Raw genomic sequence first — 23,970 nt, 5'->3', positions numbered from 1 at the left:
CCAGAGGTGGAGTCTACAGAGACAGGCAGGTTTCCTTGAGCTGCTGTGAGCTCCACCCAGTTCGAGCTTCCCAGCAGCTTTGTTTACCTACTTAAGCCTCAGCAATGGCGGGCGCCCCTCCCCCAGCCTCGCTGCTGCCTTGCCGGTAGATCACAGACTGCTGTAATAGCAATGAGGGAGGCTCCGTGGGTGTGGGACCCTCCCGGCCAGGTGTGGGATATGGTCTCCTGGTGTGCCTGTTTGCTCAAAGCGCAGTATTGGGGTGGGAGTTACCCGATTCTCCAGGTGTTGTGTGTCTCAGTTCCCCTGGCTAGGAAAAGGGATTCTCTTCCCCCTTGCGCTTCTCAGGTGAGGCAATGCCTCGCCCTGCTTCAGCTCTCGCTGGTCGGGCTGCAGCAGCTGACCAGTACCGATCGTCCGGCACTCCCCAGTGAGATGAACCCAGTACCTCAGTTGAAAATGCCGAAATCACCGGTCTTCTGTGTCGCTGGCGCTGGGAGTTGAAGACTGGAGCTGCTCCTATTCGGCCATCTTGCTCCGCCCCCCCTGGACATTTATTTTAATTGAGATTGCACAGTATATGGCCCTTTTTGACTGCCTTTAGAGTCATAACTTTAAACTAGCTTCACCATGCAAATTTCTCAATCATTTATTTCTAGACACAACTCCTCTTCTAAATTCCAGTACTGAATTGCCAAATACATATTCTACATAAATCCACACTTCAGTTTATCATACTTAAAGCAGAATTGTTGACTTTCTTTTCAACCAGCTGGTTTGCCTTTGTTCTTTATTTCTGTCAATGTACTTCAATTACAGATATAGACACTGTTTTTCTCTTCCAAACCTTGTACATACCATAACTTTATATATTCACTGCCTTGCATGTAGGTATTTGCTATATGCCTTTAGAATGAATGTATGATTCAATGACTGAATGCATCAGTTTATCTTCTCTTCACTCTCAAAAACTGTCCAAGCTGTCATTTCCTCAGGCCTGTTTCTAAGTTTATTTTTGCTGTAAAGCTATGGAACCTCCAATTTATTATTCTTACAATACCATTTTCCTATTTATCATATGCTTACTGAACTCCTGCTGGGGAAACAGATTTGTTCAATTCAAAGAATACAAGAGTTAATTGTCATAGGGTCAAACAATAAATGATTAATTGAACATTAATGATGCAACGATAAGGAAAAAAAAGATATAATGTCTTTCCTGATGAAGCTTATAATTGACTAGCAAAGAAGATATGTAATAATCACTGGTACAAATGCAAAGTTCTTACTGAGGGAAGCGCTAAAAGATTAGAATTACCAGGATACTGAATGATTTCATGGGGGTGATTGATTTTTATCATGGAGATCAAAAAGGCTACATTGAGACAGCAATGCTTGAGCTGAAATTTGAGAATAAATAAACTAAATAAACAGATACTTATGGAAAGTATGTTGGATGCAAAGGACTGAAGAGTGATGTGTGATTGGAACAAAGAAATTATGAGTTGTTAGAGATCATTTTGGTGGAGGTCTTACAAGTCATATAAAAAAGATTGCTTTTGTCCAAAGAAAAATGTGAAATCATTAAAAAATTTAAGTGTGGAAAGCAGGGCAACATGGTCACATTAGCACTTACAATATGGAGAACTAATTGTAGAAAGGCTAAAGTGAATGACTTAGACTATTCAACATATGGCATTATTCAGGCAAAACATCTTAATAACTTGCATAAGAATAGTAGTGATTTTGGTGGAGATGTAGAATAAGAAACAAGTTAAATATTTAAGTGGAAATTTTTAGCAGAATTTGTTAAAACACTGGATGAGGAGTGGCAAGGGAAACAGAGGAGGATGTTAGTATTGCTCCTGTGCTTTTGGCTTACGGACTGGATGGTGCCATTTTTAGTATTAGTAACCATGGAAAAAGTAGTATTGGGAGAGAAGGTAACGAGTTCAATTGTCATCTCCACATAGGTGGCTATATGTGAATCAGATCCCCAGGGGAATAGTGAGTGAAGAGTTGGAGGATGAGAAACCCTCGGACTGAAATGAAATAACATGCAAAGAAGCAAGAGAAAGGATGGATAGAGATCAAAAAAGGGTAATTTTTTAAATAAAAAAAGAAAGATTTTTAACATAGAAACCCAAGAAAAGAAGTTTCCCAGAAGGAGAAACTGGACATTATTTTCAAATGATTCTGGAATACTGAGATGTTACTGTAAATAGCCTCCAGGATAAGCAGCAGAGAGGCCACTGGTGACCTTATTGAATGATGTCCCAGGGCAGTGATGGACCAAAAACCCAGACTGCAATGGCTTGAGGAGGGAGTAAGACACACTGAGATAATGAAATTCTGAGATAATAAAAATGATTAATTATTAAAATATATGCAGATTTTAAAAGAAGAAGATAGGATAGTAGATATATGGGTTAGGTAGAAATTAAAAGAATTTTTTTCAGTTGTTACTTGATTCATAATGGCAACAGACATGAAACTTTTTTAATTAGTGGGGGAAAATTGTACTTAGAAAGGTTCAGTGTATAATATAAAGAAAGGATAGTGAGAATCCTGAAAGTGAAGATGGCGAGTGAAATGCAAAACACAAGTGCAGGACTTCACATTGCTTAAAATATTTTGTATAGCCATGGCTGTTAAGACACAGACTTATGGGTGCCTACTGTTGAATGTGTATCGAACATGAAAGTCTCATTTAGTGCAGAGGTTGTGATATACAAAATCAGGTAAATGTTTCCTCACTGAAGATAAAGGAGACCTCTGGATCATTCTAAGCATGGGAAAGCAGTCACCTATAGAAAAGTGATGCAGGAGATATACAATGTATATAATTTCTACTTTATGGGATGAGGTAAGCAGTAAAGAAGAGACAAAAGGGAAAGGGCCTACTAAGGAGCTGCATCAACTGACTGAAGACTTTTTCTGTTACTTTTGGTTTTTGTATATCTACGTGGACCACAACTTTCCACATTTATTAAGTTTACCATGTGTTAAATAGCTATAGGAGACCTATATTGCCAATTACGATTTTCTTAAATTGCAAATTAAATACCCATAAGAATATTCAATTGACATTGTGCTTCAGATTTCTTTCTTTCTATGGAGTTCTGAAAACCTAGAGAAGTGGAAGTAGAAATGATTTTAGAATTATTTCATTATCCCTTAGAATTTCTTTCTTAACAAGAATGTAGCAAAATTATATATTTATAGCAACTGAAATATTTACTACAAATCCATCAAGAGTATTCCACGTAAAACATTTAGAAACATTAGTTTCATATGCCCTACTCCTTACATTATATTGTGCATATGAGCCATTTATCTTCTAAAGTAACAGTTTCCTTCTCTTTATTAAAAAGGGTAAAATAAGTAATTAAAGTGAAAGTACCATTTTTTTTAAACTTAAACTTTTTGATAGATATGCCATACTTATATTGGATTCTGAAGTGGGAACAGGAATATGAAATACCTTAAAGTTAAGAAAATACAAGTAAAAATAACAAAATATAAATCTACCTTAAACATTACTCACATTTTTTGCACTATGACATGTTTTTACCAATACAAGTTCAAATGTAAAAGGAAGCTTCATTTTTTATGCCAAAAAAAGTAAGTAAACTGTACTATTTGCAAGAAGCCAGCAAGGCTGATGGAGCATCTAATGTGCTAATTAGCTGGCAGACCTTGTCTTCCCTAATGGCACATCTTTCCCCATTCAAAATAACCATGGCAAGATTGGAGCAAATCACATCTGTCCATTGTTAAGACTGTCATAATGTTCTTGCTAAAAAATGCCGTTACAAGTGTTACTGTATTTTCTGGACAGTTTATAAGGGCACAGTCCTGATATTTTTCTATCTAGTAGCTTCAAACTGCTTCATAACTGACTATTAGGGTAAAGTGAAAAGGGACATGAGCCAATCTACGTATAGCATGGCTGTTATAATCAGTCAAGTAGGAAGCAGGTTCAGATGCAATATATTCCTTCAAGCCTTCCTGGAAGTATGCCCAATTATTCCATAAAGTGACCTCAGCTAACTTTAATTCTCTCCATAAGTTGTAAAGTTAGTCATTTCAATCTTTTGGAAATTGTATAACCTAAAATAACATAATATCACATGTAATTTCTATTTCAGTCTTTGGATTCTTGTTTAATCTAAATTCTTGTTTAATCTAAAATGGCTTTGTAATAGTCTGTTTTCACACTGCTGTAAAGAACTACCTGAGACTGGGCAATTTATGAAGAAAAGAGGTTTAAGTGACTCACAGTTTCACAGGCTTAACAGAAAGCACAACTGGGAGGCCTCAGGAGACTTACAGTCATGGTGGAAAGTGAAGGGAAAGCCAGGGCCTTCTTCACATGGAGGGAGGACAGAGACAGAACCAAGGGGGAATTGCTACACACTTTTAAACTATCAGATCTCCTGAGAACTCACTAACACGAGAACAGCAGAGGGTGAATTCGCCCCCGTGATCCAATCACCTCCCGCCAGGGCCCTCCTTCAATATGATATGAGATTTGGGCAGGGACACAAATTCAAACCATTATCAGGCTTTATTATACTTATCATTAATCAATTCCCTTATAATTGACAGAGAACATTTTATTAGAGGTGATAATATGTTTAAATAGAGTGTGTATGGTTTGCTATTGAAAACAACATTTTACAGTGTCTCATACATCATAAAATCATAATTTCTTACAAGACTTGGGGACAACATAGATATCTATATAAAGCATGCAGCCCTTTATTATAATTTTTATAATTATATGATTATAATTGGTACTAAGACTATTGTTATACCTAAGTAAATTTTTATTACCTCTATTTCCAAACTCTTTTTGTAATTTTTGTTATTTCTTCTAAATAAAAAACAGGATATGTGCAAAATGTGCGGGTTTGTCACATAGGTATACATGTGCCATGGTGGTTTGCCACACCTATTGACCCATCCACTAAGTTCCCTCTCCTTGCCCCCCACCCCCCAACAGGCCCTAGTGTGTGTTGTTCCCCTTTCTGTATTCATGGATTCTCATTGTTCAACTCCCACTTATAAGTGAGAACATGCAGTGTTTGCTTTTCTGTTCCTGTGTTAGTTTGCTGAGGATGATGGCTTCCAGTTTCATCCATGCCCCTGAAAAGGACATGATCTCATTCATTTTTATGGCTACATAGTATTCCATGGCGTATATGTACCACATTTTCTTTATCCAGTCTATCATTGATGGGCATTTGGGTTAGTTCCATGTCTTTGCTATTGTGAATAGTGCTGCAATAAACATACATGTGCGTGGGTCTTTATAGTAGAATGATTTATATTATTTTGTGTGTATACCCAGTAATGGGATTGCTGGGTCAAATGGTATTTCTGGTTCTAGATCCTTGAGGAATTGCCATGTCTTCCACAATGATTAAACTAATCTACATTCCCACCAACAGTGTAAAAGCGTTCCTATTTCTCCAAAGTATCACCAGCATCTATTGTTTCTTGACTTTTTAATAATCGCCATTCTGCCTAGTATGAGATGGTATCTCATTGTGGTTTTGATTTGCATTTCTCTGATGATCAGTGATATTGAGCTTTCTTCATATGTTTTTGGCCGCATAAATATCTTCTTTTGAGAAGTGTCTGTTCATATCCTTTGCCCACTTTTTGATGTGGTTGTTTTTTTCTTGTAAATTTGTTTCAGTTCCTCATAAATTCTGGATATTAGATCTGTGTCAGATCTAATGACCAGATCTAATGTCAGATTGCAAAAATTTTCTCCCATTCTGTAGGTTGCCTGTTGCCTGTTAACTCTGATGATAGTTTCTTTTGCTGTGCAGAAGCTCTTTAGTTTAATTAGATTCCACTTGTCAATTTTTGCTTTTGTTGCAATTGCTTTTGGCATGTTCATCATGAAGTCTTTGCACATGCCTATGTCCTGAATGGTATTGCCTATGTTTTCTTCCAGGGTTTTTATGATTTTGGGTTTTACATTTAAGTCTTTAATCCATCTTGAGCTAAATTTTGTATAAGGTATAAGGAAGGGGTCTAATTTCAGTTTTCTCCACATGGCTAGCCAGTTTTCCCAGTACCATTTTTTTAATAGGCGATCTTTTCTCCTAGTGCTTGTTTTTGTCAGGTTTGTAGAAGATTAGATGGTGGTAGATGTGTGGTGTTATATCTGAGGTCTCTGCTCTGTTCCATTGGTTTGTGTATCTGTTTTGGTACCAGTACCATGCTATTTTGATTACTATTGCCTTGTAGCATAGTTTGAAGTCAGGTAGCGTGATGCCTCCACCTTTGTTCTTTTCCCTTACGATTGTCTTGGTTATATGGAATCTTCTTTGCTTGTACATGAAATTTAAAGTAGTTCTTTCTAATTTTTTGAAGAATGACAATGGTAGTGTGATGAGAATAGCTTTGAATCTATAAATTATTTTGGGCAGTATGGACATTTTCATGATATTGATTCTTCCTATCCATGAGGATGGAATGTTTTCTCCATTTCCTTATGTCCTCACTTAATTCCTTGAGCAGTGGTTTGTCTCCTTGAAGAAGTCCTTCACATCCCCTGTTAGCTGTATTCCTAGGTATTTTATTCTCTTTGTAGCAATTGTGAATGGCAGTTCATTAATAATTTGGCTCTCTGCTTGTCTATTGTTGGCGTAATATAATGCTTGTGATTTTTGCACATCGATTTCATATCCTGAGATTTTGCTAAAGTTGTTTATCAGTTTAAGGAGTTTTTGTGCTGAGATGATGGGGTTTTCTAAACATATAATCATGTTATCTGCAGAGATGACTTCCTCTCTTTCTATTTGAATACCTTTATTTCCTTGTCTTGCCTGACTGCCCTGACAGAACTTCCAATACTGTGTTGAATAGGAGTGGTGAGAGAGGGCATCCTTGTCTTCTACCAGTTTTCAAAGGGAATGCTTCCAGCTTTTGCCCATTTAATATGATATTGGCTGTGGGTTTGTCATAAATAGCTCTTATTATTTTGAGATATGTTCCCTCAATACCTAGCTTATTGAGAGTTTTTTAGTATGAAGGATGTTGAATTTTATCAAAGGCCTTTTCTGCATCTATTGAGATAATCATGTGATTTTTGTCTTTGGTTCTGTTTGTGTGATGGATTATGTTTACTGATTTGCATATGTTGAACCAGCCTTGCATCCCAGGGATGAAGCCAACTTGATCCTGGTGGATAAGTTCTCTGATGTGCTGCTGGATTTGGTTTGCCAGTATTTTATTGAGAATTTTCACATCTATGTTCATCAGGGTTATTGGCCTGAAGTTGTATTTTTTTGTTGTTGTGCCTCTTTCCAGTTTTGGTAATAGGATGATCCTGGCTTCATAAAATGAGTTAGAGAGGAGTCCCTCCTTTTCAATTGTTATATTTCCAAACTCTCTGACCTGCCCCAGCTTCACACTTTAGATGATAGTAACCAATTAGAAAGTCCAGAAACACAAAATATTGATTTTAATCTTTCCCAAAGTTTTTCTTCTGAAAGGTGTCCACATGTTTAAAAGAAAGAATTTATATTTATCAACTCATACAAAACATTGTCTCATCTAAAATTACACTCTTGGTAGCGAAGTTAACTGTACATTAATATCACCTTAATGCTCAGTCTGTTACTTTTCCATCATCCCAAGCACCACCAACTTTTATTCAGAAAGACAACCCATGTTCAGTCTAGAGTGTTCTTTTTTCCTTTGTCAGCCTGGCCAGCTGTTGCTCATCCTTCAAGGCCTTGCATAAATGTCAACATGATGCAGCTTGCCTCAAAACCTTCAGGGATAAAGAATTGCTTCCTCATCTGTATTTCTAAAGAACAGTATATTTCTTTCCAAGAACACATTTCTTCTACTTTGGAAACAGTCAACACTTAATGTTGTAACTATTAATATGATAGTGTGCTGAATTTTGTAACTTACCATCATTCTGCATTTCCTGTTATAACATAGGAAAGCATAGCATGACAAAATATAACCAAAGGTTTTAGTTTTCCAGTGCTGTGTAACAAATTACCACAAATTTGGTAGCTTAAAACAATAGTTATTTACACAATAGCTGTAGGTCAGAAATTCAGGCTCAGCATGGCTGCGCTCTCTCTTGAAGGTCTCGTCAAGCTGTAATCACATCCCTCATAGGCAGTTCATGGTACAGATGGTTGTTCCTTTAATGTTGGCAGCATCTTCTCTGTCTATTGTCTCCAACTTCTAGACCCCCTTTCAGAAGCCCATCTATTAGGTCAGGGTCACACAAGATAGTCTCCCTTTTGATTAAATCAGCTGATTAGAGAACTTAATTACATCTGCAAAATTATTTTTATCATATAACATAACATAATCATTAGAGAGATATCCCAACCTATCCACAGAAGAGAATAGTGACACTGGTCTGCCGAAGTGAGCATTTTCTCAGTGGTATTATTTAGAATTGCTGTTTTCATGGTGATATTACAAAGAAGAACATTTGTTAGTCAGTTTTAGCATTATTTTTAAAATTATCTAAAGACAATGCACAATCTTGACCGGGCGCCATACCTCACGCCTGTGATCCTAGCACTTTGGGAGGCTGAGGCGGGCGGATCATGAGGTCAGGAGTTCGAGACCAGGCTGGTCAACATAGTGAAACCCCATCTCTACTAAAAATACAAAAATTAGCCAGGCATGGTGTTAGGTGGCTGTAATCCCAGCTACTCAAGGGGCTGAAGCAGAGGAATTGCTTGAAATCTAAAGGCGGAGGTTGCAGTGAGCAAAGATCGCACCCCTGCACCACTCCATCCTGGGCAAAAGGGTGAAACTTTGTCTCAAAAAAAAAAAAAATGACAATGCACCCTCTAATTGCCTGCACTCTTCGTGGACTGCTCTGACTAGTCCCCAGTTTGGCATACTACCTGTGGTATCAAAAATTTACCTAGTGAGATTATTGATACAGCTTCGGAGATTTTTTTTCCCAGGCAAAATATCAAAAGTGCCAACTGGTTTATTTTATCTGCATATGGAAAAACACATATAGAGAAAGATGAGCTACAGAAAATAGAATTATTTATCTAAATTTAAAAGAAATGTAAGAAACAAGAACTTGCTTGTTTAAAATACAGACTGTTTATCATACCTGGTCTTTCCAGACAGTGAACTGTTCTCAAAATCAGAAATGGCATCTGGGCAAAGATTCAGAACTCCTTTGGTAAAGTGAATTTCATGTTGAGAAAGCCTCAGAAAGACCCTTTGTTAAGGCTGAGATGGGAAGATTGCTTGAATCCAGGAGTTTGAGACCAGTCTATGCAACACAGTGAGACCCTGTCTCTATAAAAAATTAAAAATCTTAGCCAGGTGTGATGGTGTGTGCCTGTGGTCCTAGCTACTTGGGAGGCTGAGGTGGGAGGATTGCTTGAGCCCAGGAGGTCAAGACCAGCCTGGGCAACATAGTGAGAACCTATCTCTATAAAAAATTAAGAATTTTAGCCAGGCATGGTGATGTGTGCCTGTGATCCTAGCTTCTCAGAAAGCTGACACGGGAGGATTTCTTGAGCCCAGGAGTTGGAGACTGCAGTAGGCTATGATTGCGCTACTGTACTCCTGCCTGGGTGACAGAGAGAGACCTTGTCTCACAAAAAGGAAGGAAAGAAAAGGAGAGGAGAGGAGAGGACAGGAGAGGAGGGGAGAGGAGAGGAGAGGAGAGGAGAGGAAAGGAGAAGAGAAGAGAGGGGAGGGGAGGAGAGGAGAGGAGGGGGGAGGGGAGGGGAGGGGAGGGGAGGGGAGGGGAGAGGGGAGAGAGGAAGCTGGTTGGTTGATTTAAGGCAGATCCTTATAGACCATCTCAACTAGAAAACAAAAATGACCTTAAGAATAACAAGGGCATGGCTCCTAGACCCTCTCAGCTAGATAAAATGTTTTCTAAATTTCTTAAGGGGGCTTTTTAGATTTTCTTGCCTAAGAATAAAAGTCTACCACAGCAAACTCACAGGTGACCAAGGTAGAGAAGGGATTGTGTCAGAATGAAATGTAGGTTTGAGTCTAGTCTACTGTAGCGGATTTACAATTTGATACATAAGAACAAACAAAATTAATAAGTGGACCAATTTGTACTTAAAGGAACTCAGAGTAAAACAAAGATGTTTCAGGTCCCTCCAACTTCTATGGAAAGGAAACAGACTGTGAAAGCTGCTCAGCTGTGAACATTGGCATTTCTTGTGAAAAATAATGATTCAGTCTGGAACCAAAACCCCAGTGGATAGAGCCAAGCTCTGAAGTAAGCAAATCCCAGAAACAGAACTGATCCCTAGTCAGCACATATTTCCTTCACCCAAAGCAGGGTGAATTACCACCTGAGCCCAACTGGATTTCAGAATTGCTATGGAACAAGGACTCCTATATTCCTTCTATTTTACATTTTTAATGGACATGTCTATGGCACTAATCATGTCCCACTATTCAATGCTGAGTGTGTGGGAAGCAGATACATTGTCTCTGAATTTACAGCATCTTATTTGAGGAGTCTCTTTCACATCTGGACCTGATTTAGATCATGAAATTCTATATTTAGGTCTGATCCCAATGATATAATGAGATGAAACTTTGGGAGTCTTGGGAGGGGCTCAGTATATTTTGTACTTGGGAGGGAAGAAAATCATTGGAATCCACAGAGGGGTACTGTGGAAGTTACTCTCCTAAGATGCCCACCCTCTGCCCCACCAATGAACACCTCCTGGCATATACTTTGCAATGTGGTGGACACCTTCCACATTGAATCTTAGCTGATGTATCTTCAGTAGATTAAGGCAGAAATTACACTTCATGATTTTCAATACTAGAGATAAAAACCTTGCAGCTTCAGTGTAGATCTCTCAGAATGCTTACCATTAGGACGCCCAATTTAAAAATCCCAATGCCATGCTATGAGAATATGAAATGCAAGCCACATAGAAAGGCCAAGTGCAGGTGTTCTTGTAAACCGTCCCTATTGAGTTCCCAGGCAACTGATAGCATCATCTGCCAGCCATGTAAACGAACTGTCAGTAAAGCTCAACAGATGCAGCCCCAGTCAAGAGCTGACTGACACCAAATGAAAGAACCAAAGCAAGAATTAACATCTGATCAGAGTCAACCCACAGAATCTGAATAATAAAGTGTCATTTTAAGCCAGAGGATAACACAATTTTTGTTCTTTAAAGGACTAGAAAATAAATATTTTCATCATTAAAAACTATATAAAATCTCTGTCACATATTCTTTGCTTTTTTAATTAAAAATTTTAAAAACTAAAAAGACCACAGGACACACAAAAACAGGACACAAACTAGATATGGCACATCAGCTATAATTTGTGAACCCCCATTTTAATCCACTAATATAGAGTGTTTGGTTACACAGCAAAAGATAAAGTCGTATGAAATAGTGTGCCAAAGAAATAGCATAGCACATATGTTTTTCCACAGCATCAGCTCCTGGGAAGTAGATAAAATGTCTTAAATATCTATGCAATCCCTTTGACTGGAGCAGAATGACTATTCTATAAATATTTTTTACCTACAATTCCTTTTAGTTATTAAATATGATTCAGTTATATTTTAGAATCTTCTTAAAATATTTTCAAAGATATTCTTTAAAATATTATATTCATAAAAAGTTCTTATGGAATACATGTGTAATATTTATGGAAATTGATAAAAAATGTTCTGCTACTGGGATTATTACCTATATGTTGATTGGCAGTATATTCGAATATACCCTAAGGAGGAGAAAGGCATATTTTAAACTAATATTTAGATTTTTCTCATTCTGCTTTATTCACTTAAGTCTTGATTGACTGCAAAAACATTCTAATTAAGCCATTATACTTGGTCAGACATTATTTGATGTAAGACCCCAATGTTATGTAAGATGACATAACAGTCAAACTAATTAAAATTTCTGGATAAACGTAGAATAAGTTCTCACGTGAAATTAAAGGCTGGTGCATAACAAACAATTGTGAAAAGAAAAACAAATAATTGTATTTGTAAATCCTAATGTCCTAAAGTAAATTGAGATAGAATTTTACAAGAAGCTGATTTCAAGAGCAATATTTTACATAGTGAGGCTAATGCTAACAAAATATTTAACATAAAATATGACTTTAACAGTTAATTTCAACACATCTTACCCAGAGGAACTTTGGAGCTCTGTTACTTATGGAACTTCCTTCTAGAAATCAATTATTGCTGTTTGCTGTTGATTGAAAATGACTCATGAATGGCATTTATTTTCAGAGGTGAACTATGATATTGCTAACACTCTTTTCACACTAATCAGTGTTGTCCTTAATAATAACTTCAAGAACTATTCTATTCTGCATGCATTACTGTCAGACTTAAGTAGGTTTTTCCAGCAATGGTCACCTCAATTACTTTACATTAAAAAAGCATTTTATGTATTTTTGATCTTCTAAGAATTTGGGATAGCCCTATAGTAAGAAATCATAGAAAGATTTGGGAAGATATTTTCATGTTTTCATCCTTAGTGCTTGCTGTAATCTTCAGTGACACCTTTGAAAGTAAAAGAGAATACTATTAATAATTATGTCAGGACAAGGGATGGAAGTTGGCCAGAGGACAGGGAGGAATAAAGGGAGAAAGGGAGGAGGGAAGAGGGAAGTGAAGGAAGAACAGAAAGAAGGAAAGGAGGGTGGGAGGGAAATGGGGGGAGGAGTGAGAGAGGTAAAAGGAAGGCACCTAGATTAGAAAAGAAGAAATAAAGCTGTCTTTATTAGCAGCTAACGTAATTCTTACAGAAAATCCTAAGGAACTAACAGACCCACACACACAACCAAAACTTATAATTGAGTTCAGCGATGTCTCAGGATGAAAAATTCATACACAAAAATCAGTCATCTTTCTACTTACTAGCAAAGATTAGGTAGAAAATGAGATTAACAAAACAATTATATCCATAATAGTATCAAGAAGAATAAAATATTTAGGAAAATCGTTAACAAAAAAGAACGTAAGACTTGAACATTCAAAGAAGCAAAAAAACACTGCAGTGAGAAAGTAGAGACCTAAGTAACTAAAGAGACATTCCACTGTCATGCGTCGAATGACTCTAATTTTTATCTAGCAATTCTCCTTCAAAACAATCTATTGATTCATCACAATCTGACGGATTTTTTTTGTTTTGCAGAATATGGTAAGGCTATTAAGAAAAAAAGACAAAATGACAGCAAACAAACAAAAGTTGATGAGAATGTGAAGAAATGTGAACCTTTATATATTGTTGGTAGGAATGTAAAATGGTACAGCTACTCTGGAAAACAGTTTGGCAATTTCTAAAAAATCTACACATAAACCTTCCATATGACTCAGCAATTCTTCCCCTAGGTATCTACCCAAAGGAAACTAAAACATGTCCACGCAAAAATTGCATACAAATGTTCATGGCAGAGTTACTCATGTGAACCAAAAACTAGAAATAACTTTATGTCCAACAATTGGCGAATGTATAAACAAAATATTATATTTCCACACAATGGAATATTATTTTGCAATAAAAAGGAGCAAACCAGCAAAACATAAATACATACTACCACATGGATGAACATAAGAAATACTATACCAATGGAAGGAATTTAAATACAGACAACTATATATTATATGGTTTCATCTTTATGAAACGTCTAAAAAGAGGCAAATCTAGTAAAAAGCAGATTAAGGTTACATAAGGCTGAGAATGAAAGCAGGCATTAACTGCAAACTGGATGATAGAATTTGGAGGCTGACAGACGTGTTCTATAATTTGTATGTGATGATGGTTGCATAATTCTATAAACTTACAAAAAATCATTAAATTGAACAATTAAAATGCATGAATTTTATGGTGTATAAATTAGTTGTCTCAATAAATAAGTCAAAACATACTAAACATCCATATTTTAATTTTACCAATATGGTAAAAAGGTGAATTCCTTCATTTCAGTCTAAGAAGGAAAAAAAAAGCTTTAAAATTAGTTCAACCACTGTGGAAGACAGTGTGGTGATTCCTCAAGGATCTAGAACCAGAAATACCATTTGACCCAGCAATCCCATTACTGTGTATATACCCAAAGGATTATAAATCATTCTACTATAAAGACACAAAGTTTTACATGCTGCACATGTGTGTTTATTGCAGCACTATTCACAATAGCAAAGTCTTGGAACCAACCCAAATGCCCATCAGTGATAGACTAGATAAAGAAAATGTGGTACATAAACACCATGGAATACTGTACAGTCATAAAAAAGGATGACTTCATGTCCTTTGCAGGGACACGGATGAAGCTGGAAAACAGCATTCTCAACAAACTAACACAGGAACAGAAAACCAAACACCGCGTGTTCTCACTCATAAGTAGGAACTGAACAATGAGAACACATGAAGACAGGGAGGGGAACAATACACACCAGGGCCTGTCAGGGGTGGGAGGCTAGGAGAGGGATATCATTAGGAGAAATAACTAACGTAGATGACAGGTTGATGGGTGCAGCAAACCACCATGGCACGTGTATACCTATGTAACAAATCTGCACAGTCTGCACATTTACCCCAGACTTAAAGTATAATAAAAAAAGTTATTTTTATTACACAGACATATTCTGTGAAACATTGTCAAAAATATATGTAGTATTTTTATTGCAACCATTTTCCAGTTAAAAATTTTTATTTTCCTTGAGTTGATATGCCCTACACACTAACAAATATAACAACCATATTATCAATACTAACCACAAAGTTTGTCATGAAGAAAAAATTTCTTATTTCTAGTTGTCTCTCTGTGAACAATATTCTGCAGATATCGAGATTTCAGAAATGTAACAGAAATTGTTTATGAGGCTCTGGAATTCTGGTGAAAAATACAATTTTCAGTTACTTCTTTCATTATTTTCAAACAATCTTTAAAACACTGGCAAGAATCAAATTCCTCGTGGAAGTTTAAAAATATTGTCATCTTTAAGTAAGATTAACAAGTTATAGAAGTTACAAATCATCTTTACCATTACAAGTTCTAAATAATATATATAAATATATATAATGTAAAATATTCACTCAGTGAAATAAAGAAAACGTAAAAAGAACATAAACTGAATAATTTTATATAATTTTTAATGAGTCCTTCAGATTAAAAATGTACCATAGTAAGTTATAATCTCTTTTGTGGCTCTTAAACTGTTTTGTACCATTAGGCCTTATACTCCAGAAAGTATAGAACTAATGTACATTATATATTCATATAAAAACAAAATGTTTCTTCAATCTGCAAGGCTTCGAATAGTCCCTGAAATGCATCCACTAACAGAATAAGATCCACTGATATAATGTGAATTGATGCTTGAGTATTTTAAAGAGTAAATCCCGCACATCAGAAGTGGCACGTAGCACGAAACAAACAAACAAAAAAAAATTAAAAGCAAACTCTTTATTTTAGACATATTCAGTCAGGAATAATAGCCTTTGATGTACTGAATGTGCTTAACTTCAGAAAGAACTTATATAGAATCCTGGTGCCAGTACTTGACGGTCTTCAATAATAATCTGATACAGGTGTTTTGACTTGAGTCATTCAGAAGTTTGGCTATTTTTGAAAATTTACAATTCTGCCATGTCAAAAAACAACAATAAAAAATTAATGTGGTGATTAAGACAAGAAGCAAGTTGTTTGAACTGTAGTATATTTAAAACCACCAAAAAAGTTATCAATAGTATATATCTGATTAATTACATTTTATAATCCAAAACAAATACCTTATCAAAGTTCCTGAAAACTAATCAACTGAAAAAATCATGTTTCAAGGGTTAGTGAATGTAATTCATATTGAAATAAACATATGGTAGCAGAAGCCACAAATATTATCATGTATAGAGAGTAATAAAAGTTTTGTATTTTTACCTACCAATTAGTGATTTTTTATATAAAACGTCATTTTACATTTTTCAAAGCCCTATCTAAAAGTCTGTGATAGAACAGTGGTAACATCTGCAGGATATATACCTCATGAGTAATTTACAAAAAAAGTAAAACCAATATTTGAAACCTGATAGGACTTCATTTATCAACACAGGGGACTAATCAATCTTAGAAGGACTTATATTTGCATATTTTGGTAGGGTTGCATGAACACTTATGAAGAAATGCAAGTAAACCCACATGATTTATTATTAAAACTTTTCATGCATTTCTTATTCTGAAAACAAGTAAGTAAAGAAACAATCATTCTGTCAACTTTGTTCAACTTAAAGTTTCATCTTTCCTCTTCCAGATCTTCAGAAGTAGTCTGTACAGTGATCAAGTTAAATATAGCAACATGATGACATAATCCATACTTCCATTTCCAGCTTATTAGTAAAGTATGGATAAAGATAGAGTCAAAAGTTCAAAACAACCCTAAAACTCATGTCAGAGTTTATATCAAAAATCTATGAGACATTTCCCTTAATTATAAAGCTCAAGAAATGTGATTTAAAAACACAACTGATTCAATTACTTAGCTACCTAAATCCATTCCCAACCCCCTTTCTCCTTTGTTGTCTCTGACTAAAGAGAAATGAAAACAAATACTCGCTTTTCCAGCCTCCCTTGCAGCTAGGAATGACCATATGCCCAAATATTATAATATGTAGACAGACATCTACAGGACAGGGAGAGTTCTGAGAGACATTTTGCATTTCTGATTGAAAATAAATAAAAAGAACAGTTGAAGCTTGAAAAAAAAAACCACACAAGTGTTGACTCATTCTATAAATTCACAGAAACATAATAAGCCTGTTGACTGTCACCCTATTTTCCTAATTTTCCAAAACATAAGTCTCAGTAGGAAAAGTATGGGTGGGAAATGGGACAAATCAGTGGGGAAAAGATAAGAAGAAAATCCAATTGTAATATATGATAAGGATTGTGATTCATAGAGTCACAGCATTGGGTTCAGAATAATATCCCATTTCACGCAAGCAGACATGCAATAAATGAACAGATATTAGACATTAGGAATTTGTTTTAAGATACACAAATATATATATTTCCTGAGTATAGGTAGGTCTGAGAAAAGGTGTCATCCAACTTTTGACAAGATCATGGTATCAGGAGTGAATCAAATGCAACCTAGTTACTAACGAAGTGTAGAACAGGCCTAGAAAATATTTCAAGAAGCAGAAAAACTACCACAGAAATCAGAAAATGTAGCACAGATAACAGAAAAAAAAATTGCAAAACTATTGGGACCAGATGTGGTGGCTAAAGCTTGTAATCGCAGCACTTTGGGAGACTGAGGCAGGAGAATCATTTGAGGGCAGGAGTTCAAGACCAGCCTGGGCAACATAATGAGATCCTGTCTCTGAAAGAAAAAAAAAAAAAAAAAGAATAAATTAGCCAGGCATGGTGGTGTATAAATGTAGTCCACTAGGAAGGCTGAGGCAGGAGGATTGCTTGAGGCCAGGAATTTGAGGATTCAGTGAACTCTGACCATGCCACTGCACCCATCCCGGGTGACAGAGAGAGAGACACTATCTCTTAAAGGTGGGGGGGAGAGAGAGAGAGAGGGAGAGAGAAGGGAATAAAAAATAAAAGAAAAAAGAGAAGAAAAGAAAAATATTAGGCATCCCAGAAAGCAAGAAAGCCTGCATTAATGAAATAAGAACAAGTAAGAAGAATGGAACAGACTGCAAATTATAGAGGATAGAATTTTTATGCAAAAGGATGATAAAAGAAGGATTAAAGAAAAGTATAAATAGGATAATTAAAATGAATTTTGTAAGGCTTGCTTCCAGCCTACTTGAAAGTTCATAAATTAGATTTCCTCCACTACCTTAGAAAATTAAAAAACAAAAAAACAAGACACATGAAACAACGATGTTCAAACATTAGACAATAAGTAGCTAAGGATTGTAAGCCCTGTAAAAAAGCAAATTAAGAAGAGAAACCCTCAAATTATACCAGTTTATTACCCAAAGCCACTTACCAGTTCCCAAAAAAGGTGGGAGGAACTCACATTGAGAACCTGGTGGTCCCTTTGAACTGAGGAAACAAAGATTAGATTTTGAGAGATCGAAGTATCTAGACAGAATACATGCTACAGAGTACCAAAAAATAGGGAGCTGTACAGACAGAGATAGATGGAGGTCTTCAGAGTTTCCTTAGGTTTTTATGTGAGTGTGATGTGTACAACCAAAAGCAGAAACTATATAATCTGGGGAAACAACTACCAAAATAGGGAGACATAAAAATTTCCAAAGCGTACACAAGGTGAGGCCTCATAAGACATGAGGAATAAATTTCACAGAAGTCTATCATCTTCATAGTAGGGTTTTGTTTTTGGTTTTGGTTTTTTTTTTTTTTTTTTTTTTTTTTTTGGATTTGGGCAGTTTTTCTTATTAGGATCACAATGGTTTCAGACATCTCAGCATCTGATATGTCCATCTAGAGCGGGGGTCCTCAACCTCCGGGCTACAGACCCATATCAGTTCCTGGCCTGTAAGGAACCGGGTGGCACGGCAGGAGGCAAGCGAGCATTAACCCCTGAACTCCGCCTTGTGTGAGATCAGTGGCATTAGATTCTTCCAGAAGCGTGAACCCTATTGTGAACTGCACATGCGAGGGATCCAGGCTGCACACTCTTTATGAGAATCTAACTAATGTCTGATTAGTTCATGACGATCTGAGGTGGGACAGTTTTATCCCCAAAATCATCTCCCCAACCCCTAGTCCATAGAAAAATTGTCTTTCATGAATCCAGTCCCTGGTGTCAAAAAGTTTGGGGACCACTGCTCTGGAGGGATTTCTTCATCTTTGGGAACAGCACCTTGGCTAGTCCCACAGGATTTGAGAATATATTGAAGACTCTTATAAAAAACATTATAGTTTGAGTAGAAAAATAGAAGAACCACAATGTGTGATTTAGACTAAGGGCACCTACAATGCCTTCACGCCCACCACCAAAAGCAGTGGTGACAGTTTTCCATACTTCTTCACAAGTTCCTCTTCATGATCCTTAATTCATGTATGTGTGTGTGTGTGTGTGTGTTTCTGATCCTTCAATCTCCCCCTTTCATACATGTATTTCCCCAGTTTCCTGCAATTGTATATAAGGTTTAATCCCAATCATAAATCCCTTAGTCTAAATCACACATAGTAGGGTTTAATTACACTAAGTGCCAAGAGCAAAGACTTCAAAGCAGACCACAATTAATCCAAGTAACTTAACTGCATACAAAAACAATATACAAAATTATTAAAAACATAATAAAATCCTTCACATATAAGATGAAAATCACAATGCCTTGGATCTGATCAAATGTTACAAAGCATGCAAAATATCGGAAATCATGATCCATAATTAGTAGAAGAAAAGTCAAGTCGTGATGAAAACAGAGCCACAAATGACTAAGATAACAGTATGAGCAGGCAAGGATGTTAAAACAACTATTGTAAATATTCCTCACATGTTTAAGAATGTAATAAAAAATAATCATAATGAGTGGGAAAATAGAAGATATTTTAAAAGATCCAAGTGGAGGACCTAGAGATTAAAAATTTAATATCTGGAATGAAAAATATATTGGCTGGATTAACAACAGATCAGAAACTACAGAAGAAAATAAAATCAGTAAACTTGAAGCAATCGAAATAGAAACTATACAAAATGAAGCATGGAAGAAAAAAGGCTTTAAACAAAAACCCAGAGACTGAGTAGCCAATAATAAGCAGTACAATTTGAGCCACGGGAGAATGAAAGACAAAAAGTATTTGAAGAAATGATAGCAAAAACTTCCAAGTTTATAAAAACTATAAGCCTACAGATTCCAAAGCAGGATAAATACAAAATAAAATACAACAAGGCTCCCTATAATCAGACTGCTAAAAGCCAAAGCCAAGGAAAAAAAATCAAAACAAACAGGGAAAAATTATTACATAGAACAGAATCAAGATAAGGATGATCACAGATTTCTTTTCAGAAATAACTCAAGCTTTAAGATAATGAATGATATCTTTAATGTTCTGAATTTTTGTAAAACCTTATTTACCTAAAATTTTCTATTCAGAGAAAACATCTTGCAAAAATGAATAGGAAACATTTTTCAGGCATTAACAAAGCTGATAATATTTGTTTTCAGAACACATTAGAATTCATGTTAAGAAAAGTTTTTAAATTATGTATTTATTTAGTGAGACAAGGTTTCTGTCACCCAAGCTGGAGCACAGTGGCACCATCATAGCTCACTACAGCTTTGAATTACTGGGTTCAAGCCATTCTCCTGCCTTGGCCTTCCAAAGTGCTGACATTAGAGATATGAGCCAATGTGCCCAGCCAAGATAAGTTTTTAAAGCAGAAGTATGTTGACATTAGATGACAATGTGAATATTCAGTGTAAAGGAGAGCAAAAAATATATATAAATATGTTAATAAATGTTAATAAATTCTAATTTTAAATTTACTTAAAACCTAATGTAAATGACGAGTTCATGGGTGCAGCACACCAACATGGCACATGTATACATATGTAACAAACCTGCACATTGTGCACATGTACCCTAGAACTTAAAGTATAATAATAAAATATATATATATATAACTGACAGCTAAAGCAAAAATAATAATACTGAATTATGTAGTTTTTAATTTATGTGAAAGAAAAATTCATGGCAGCAGAACACAAGTATAACGGAATAAATAGAATACTGTTGTAAGTTTCTTATAACATACAGAAGTGAATTTGATCCTGTCATCATGATGCTAGCTGATTATTTTGCAGATTAGTTGATGCAGTTTCTTCATAGTGCCAATGGGCTTTACAATTTGGTATGTTTTTGCAGTGGCCGATACTGGTTTTTCCTTTCCATATTTAGTGTTTCCTTCAGGAGCTCTTGTAAGGCAGGCCTTGTGGTGACAAAAATCTCTCAGCATTTGCTTGTCTGGAAAGGATTTTATTTCTCCTTCACTTATGAAGCTTAGTTCGGCTAGATATGAAATTCTGTGTTGAAACTTCTTTTGTTTAAGAATGTTGAATATGGCCCTGACTCCCTTCTGGCTTGTAGGATTTCTGCAGAGAGATCCCCTGTTAGTCCGATGGACTTCCCTTGGTGGGTAACCCAACCTTTCTGTCTGGCTGCCCTTAAGATTTTTTCCTTCATTTCAACCTTGGTGAATCTGATGATTATGTTGCTTGGGGTTGTTCCTCTATATTTTTGTGGTGTTCTCTGTATTTCCTGAATATGAATGTTGGCCTATCTTGCTAGGTTGGGGAAGTTCTCTTGGATAATATCCTGAAGAGTGTTTTCCAACTTGATTCCATTCTCCCTATCACTTTCAGGTACACCAATCAAACATAGGTTTGGTCTTTTCACATAGCCCCGTATTTCTTGGAGGCTTTGTTCATTGCTTTTCATTCTTTTTTCTCTAATCTTGCCTTCACACTTTATTTCATTAAGTTGACCTTCAATCTCTGATATCCTTTCTTCTGCTTGCTCAATTCAGCTATTGATACTTGTATATGCTTCATGAAGTTCTCTTGCTGTGTTTTTCGGCTCCATCAGGTCATTTATGTTCTCTAAACTGGTGATTCTAGTTAGAAATTCCTCTAACCTTTTTTCAAGGTTCTTAGCTTCCTTGCATTGGGTCAGAACATACTCCTTTAGCTCAGAGGAGTTTGTTATTTCTCACATTCTGAAGCCGACTTCTGTCAATTCATCAGACTCATTCTCCAGCCGCTTTTGTTCCCTGGCTGGTGAGGAGTTGTGATCTTTTAGAGAAGAGGCATCCTGGTTTTTGGAATTGTCAGCCTTTTTGCACTAGTTTTTCCTCATCTTTGTGGATTTATCTACTTTTGGTCTTTGATGTTGGTGACCTTCGGATGGGGTTTCTGTGTGGAAGTCTTTTTTTGTTAATGTTGATGCTACTCCTTTCTGTTTGTTAGTTTTCCTTCTAACAGTCAGGCCCCTCTGCTGCAGGTCTGCTGGAGTTTGCAAGAGGTCTACTCCAGACCCTGTTTGCCTGAGTATCACCAGAAGAGGCTGCAAAATAGCAAAGATTTCTGCCTGTTCCTTCTTCTGGAAGCTTCATGCCAGAGGGGCACCCACAAGATGCCAGCAGGAGCTCTCCTGTATGATGTGTCTGCCACACATAACAATATTAACCTTAAATGTAAATGGGCATTAGCCCATTAAAAGACACAGACTGGCAAAAAGAGTCAAGACCCATCGGTGTGCTGTATTCAGTTGACCCATCTCATGTGCAAAGACACACATAGGTTCAAAATAAAGTGATGAAGGAATATTTACCAGACAAATGGAAAGCAAAAAAAGCAGGGGTTGCAATCCCAGTCTCTGATAAAACAGACTTTAAACCAATAAAGATTTTTTAAAAAGACAAAGAAGGGCATTACATAATGGTAAAGGGATCAATGCAACAAGAAAAGCTATCTTAAATATATATGCACCCAATACAGGAGCACCCAGATTCATAAAACAAGTTCTTAGAGACCTACAAAGAAACATAAACTCCCACACAATAATAGTGGGAGACTTTAACACCCCACTGTCAATATCATATGGATCAATGAGACAGAAAATCAAATAGGGTATTCAGAATTTGAACTCAGCTCTGGACCAAGTGGACCTAATAGATATCTACAGAACTCTCCACCCCAACTCAACAGAATATACATTATTCTCAGCACCACATCACGCTTATTCTTAAATTGACCCCATAATCAGAAGTAAACCACTCCTCAGCAAAGGCAAAAGAATGGAAATCATAACAAACAGTCCTTCAGACCACAGTGCAATCAAATTAGAACTCAGGATTAAGAAACTCAGTCAAATAGACCCAATAAAAAATGATTAACAGGATTATCACCACTGATTCCACAGACATATAAACTACTATTAGAGAATACTATAAACATCTCTATGTAAATAAATTAGAAAATCTAGAAGAAATGGATAAATTCCTGGACACATATACCCTCCCAAGACTAAATCATGAAGAAGTCGAATCCTTGAATAGACCAGTAACAAGTTCTGAAATTGAGGCAATAATTAATAGCCCACAAACCAAAAAAAAAAAAAAAAAAGCCCAGGACCAGATAGACTCACAGCCAAATTCTGCCAGAGGTACAAAGAGGACCTGGTACCATTCCTTCTGAAACTATTCCAAACAAAAGAAAAAGAGGGAGTCCTCCCTAACTCATTTTATGAAGCCAGCATCATACTGATACCAAAACCTCACAGAGACACAACAAAAAAAGAAAATTTCAGGCCGATATCCCTGATGAACATTGATATGGAAATCCTCAATAAAATACTAGCAAACCAAATCCATCAGCACATCAAAAAGCTTATCGATGACGATCAAGTTGGCTTCATCCCTGGGATGCAAGACTGGTTCAAAATACACAAATCAATAAACGTAATCCATCACATAAACAGAACCAATCACGAAAACCAGATGGTTATCTCAATAGATGTAGAAAAGGCCTTTGATAAAAATCAACACCCTTAACGCTAAAAACTCTCAATAACCTAGGTATTGATGGAACGTATCTCAAAATAATAAGAGCTATTTATGACAAACCCACAGCCAATATCATACTGAATGGGCAAAAGCTGAAAGCATTACCTTTGAAAACCAGCACAAGACAAAGATGCCCTCTCTTACCTATTCAACATAGTATTGGAAGTTCTGGCCAGGGCAATCAAACAAGAAAAAATATAAAGGGTATTCAAATAGGAAGAGAGGAAGTCAAATTGTCTCTGTTTGCAGATGACATGATTGTATATTTAGTAAACCCCATTGTCTCAGTCCAACATCTCCTTAAGCTGCTAAGCTACTTCAGCAAAGTCTCAAGATACAAAATCAATGTGCAAATATAACAAGTATTCCTATACACCAACAATAGAGAAACAGAGAACCAAATCATGAGTGAACTCCCATTCATAATTGCTACAAA

The sequence above is a fragment of the Theropithecus gelada genome, chromosome 7b (assembly GCF_003255815.1).
Source record: "Theropithecus gelada isolate Dixy chromosome 7b, Tgel_1.0, whole genome shotgun sequence".
NCBI classification, from domain to species: domain Eukaryota; kingdom Metazoa; phylum Chordata; class Mammalia; order Primates; family Cercopithecidae; genus Theropithecus; species Theropithecus gelada.
The sequence above is the reverse complement of the archived record's forward strand: the minus strand, read 5'-3'. Positions refer to the sequence as shown.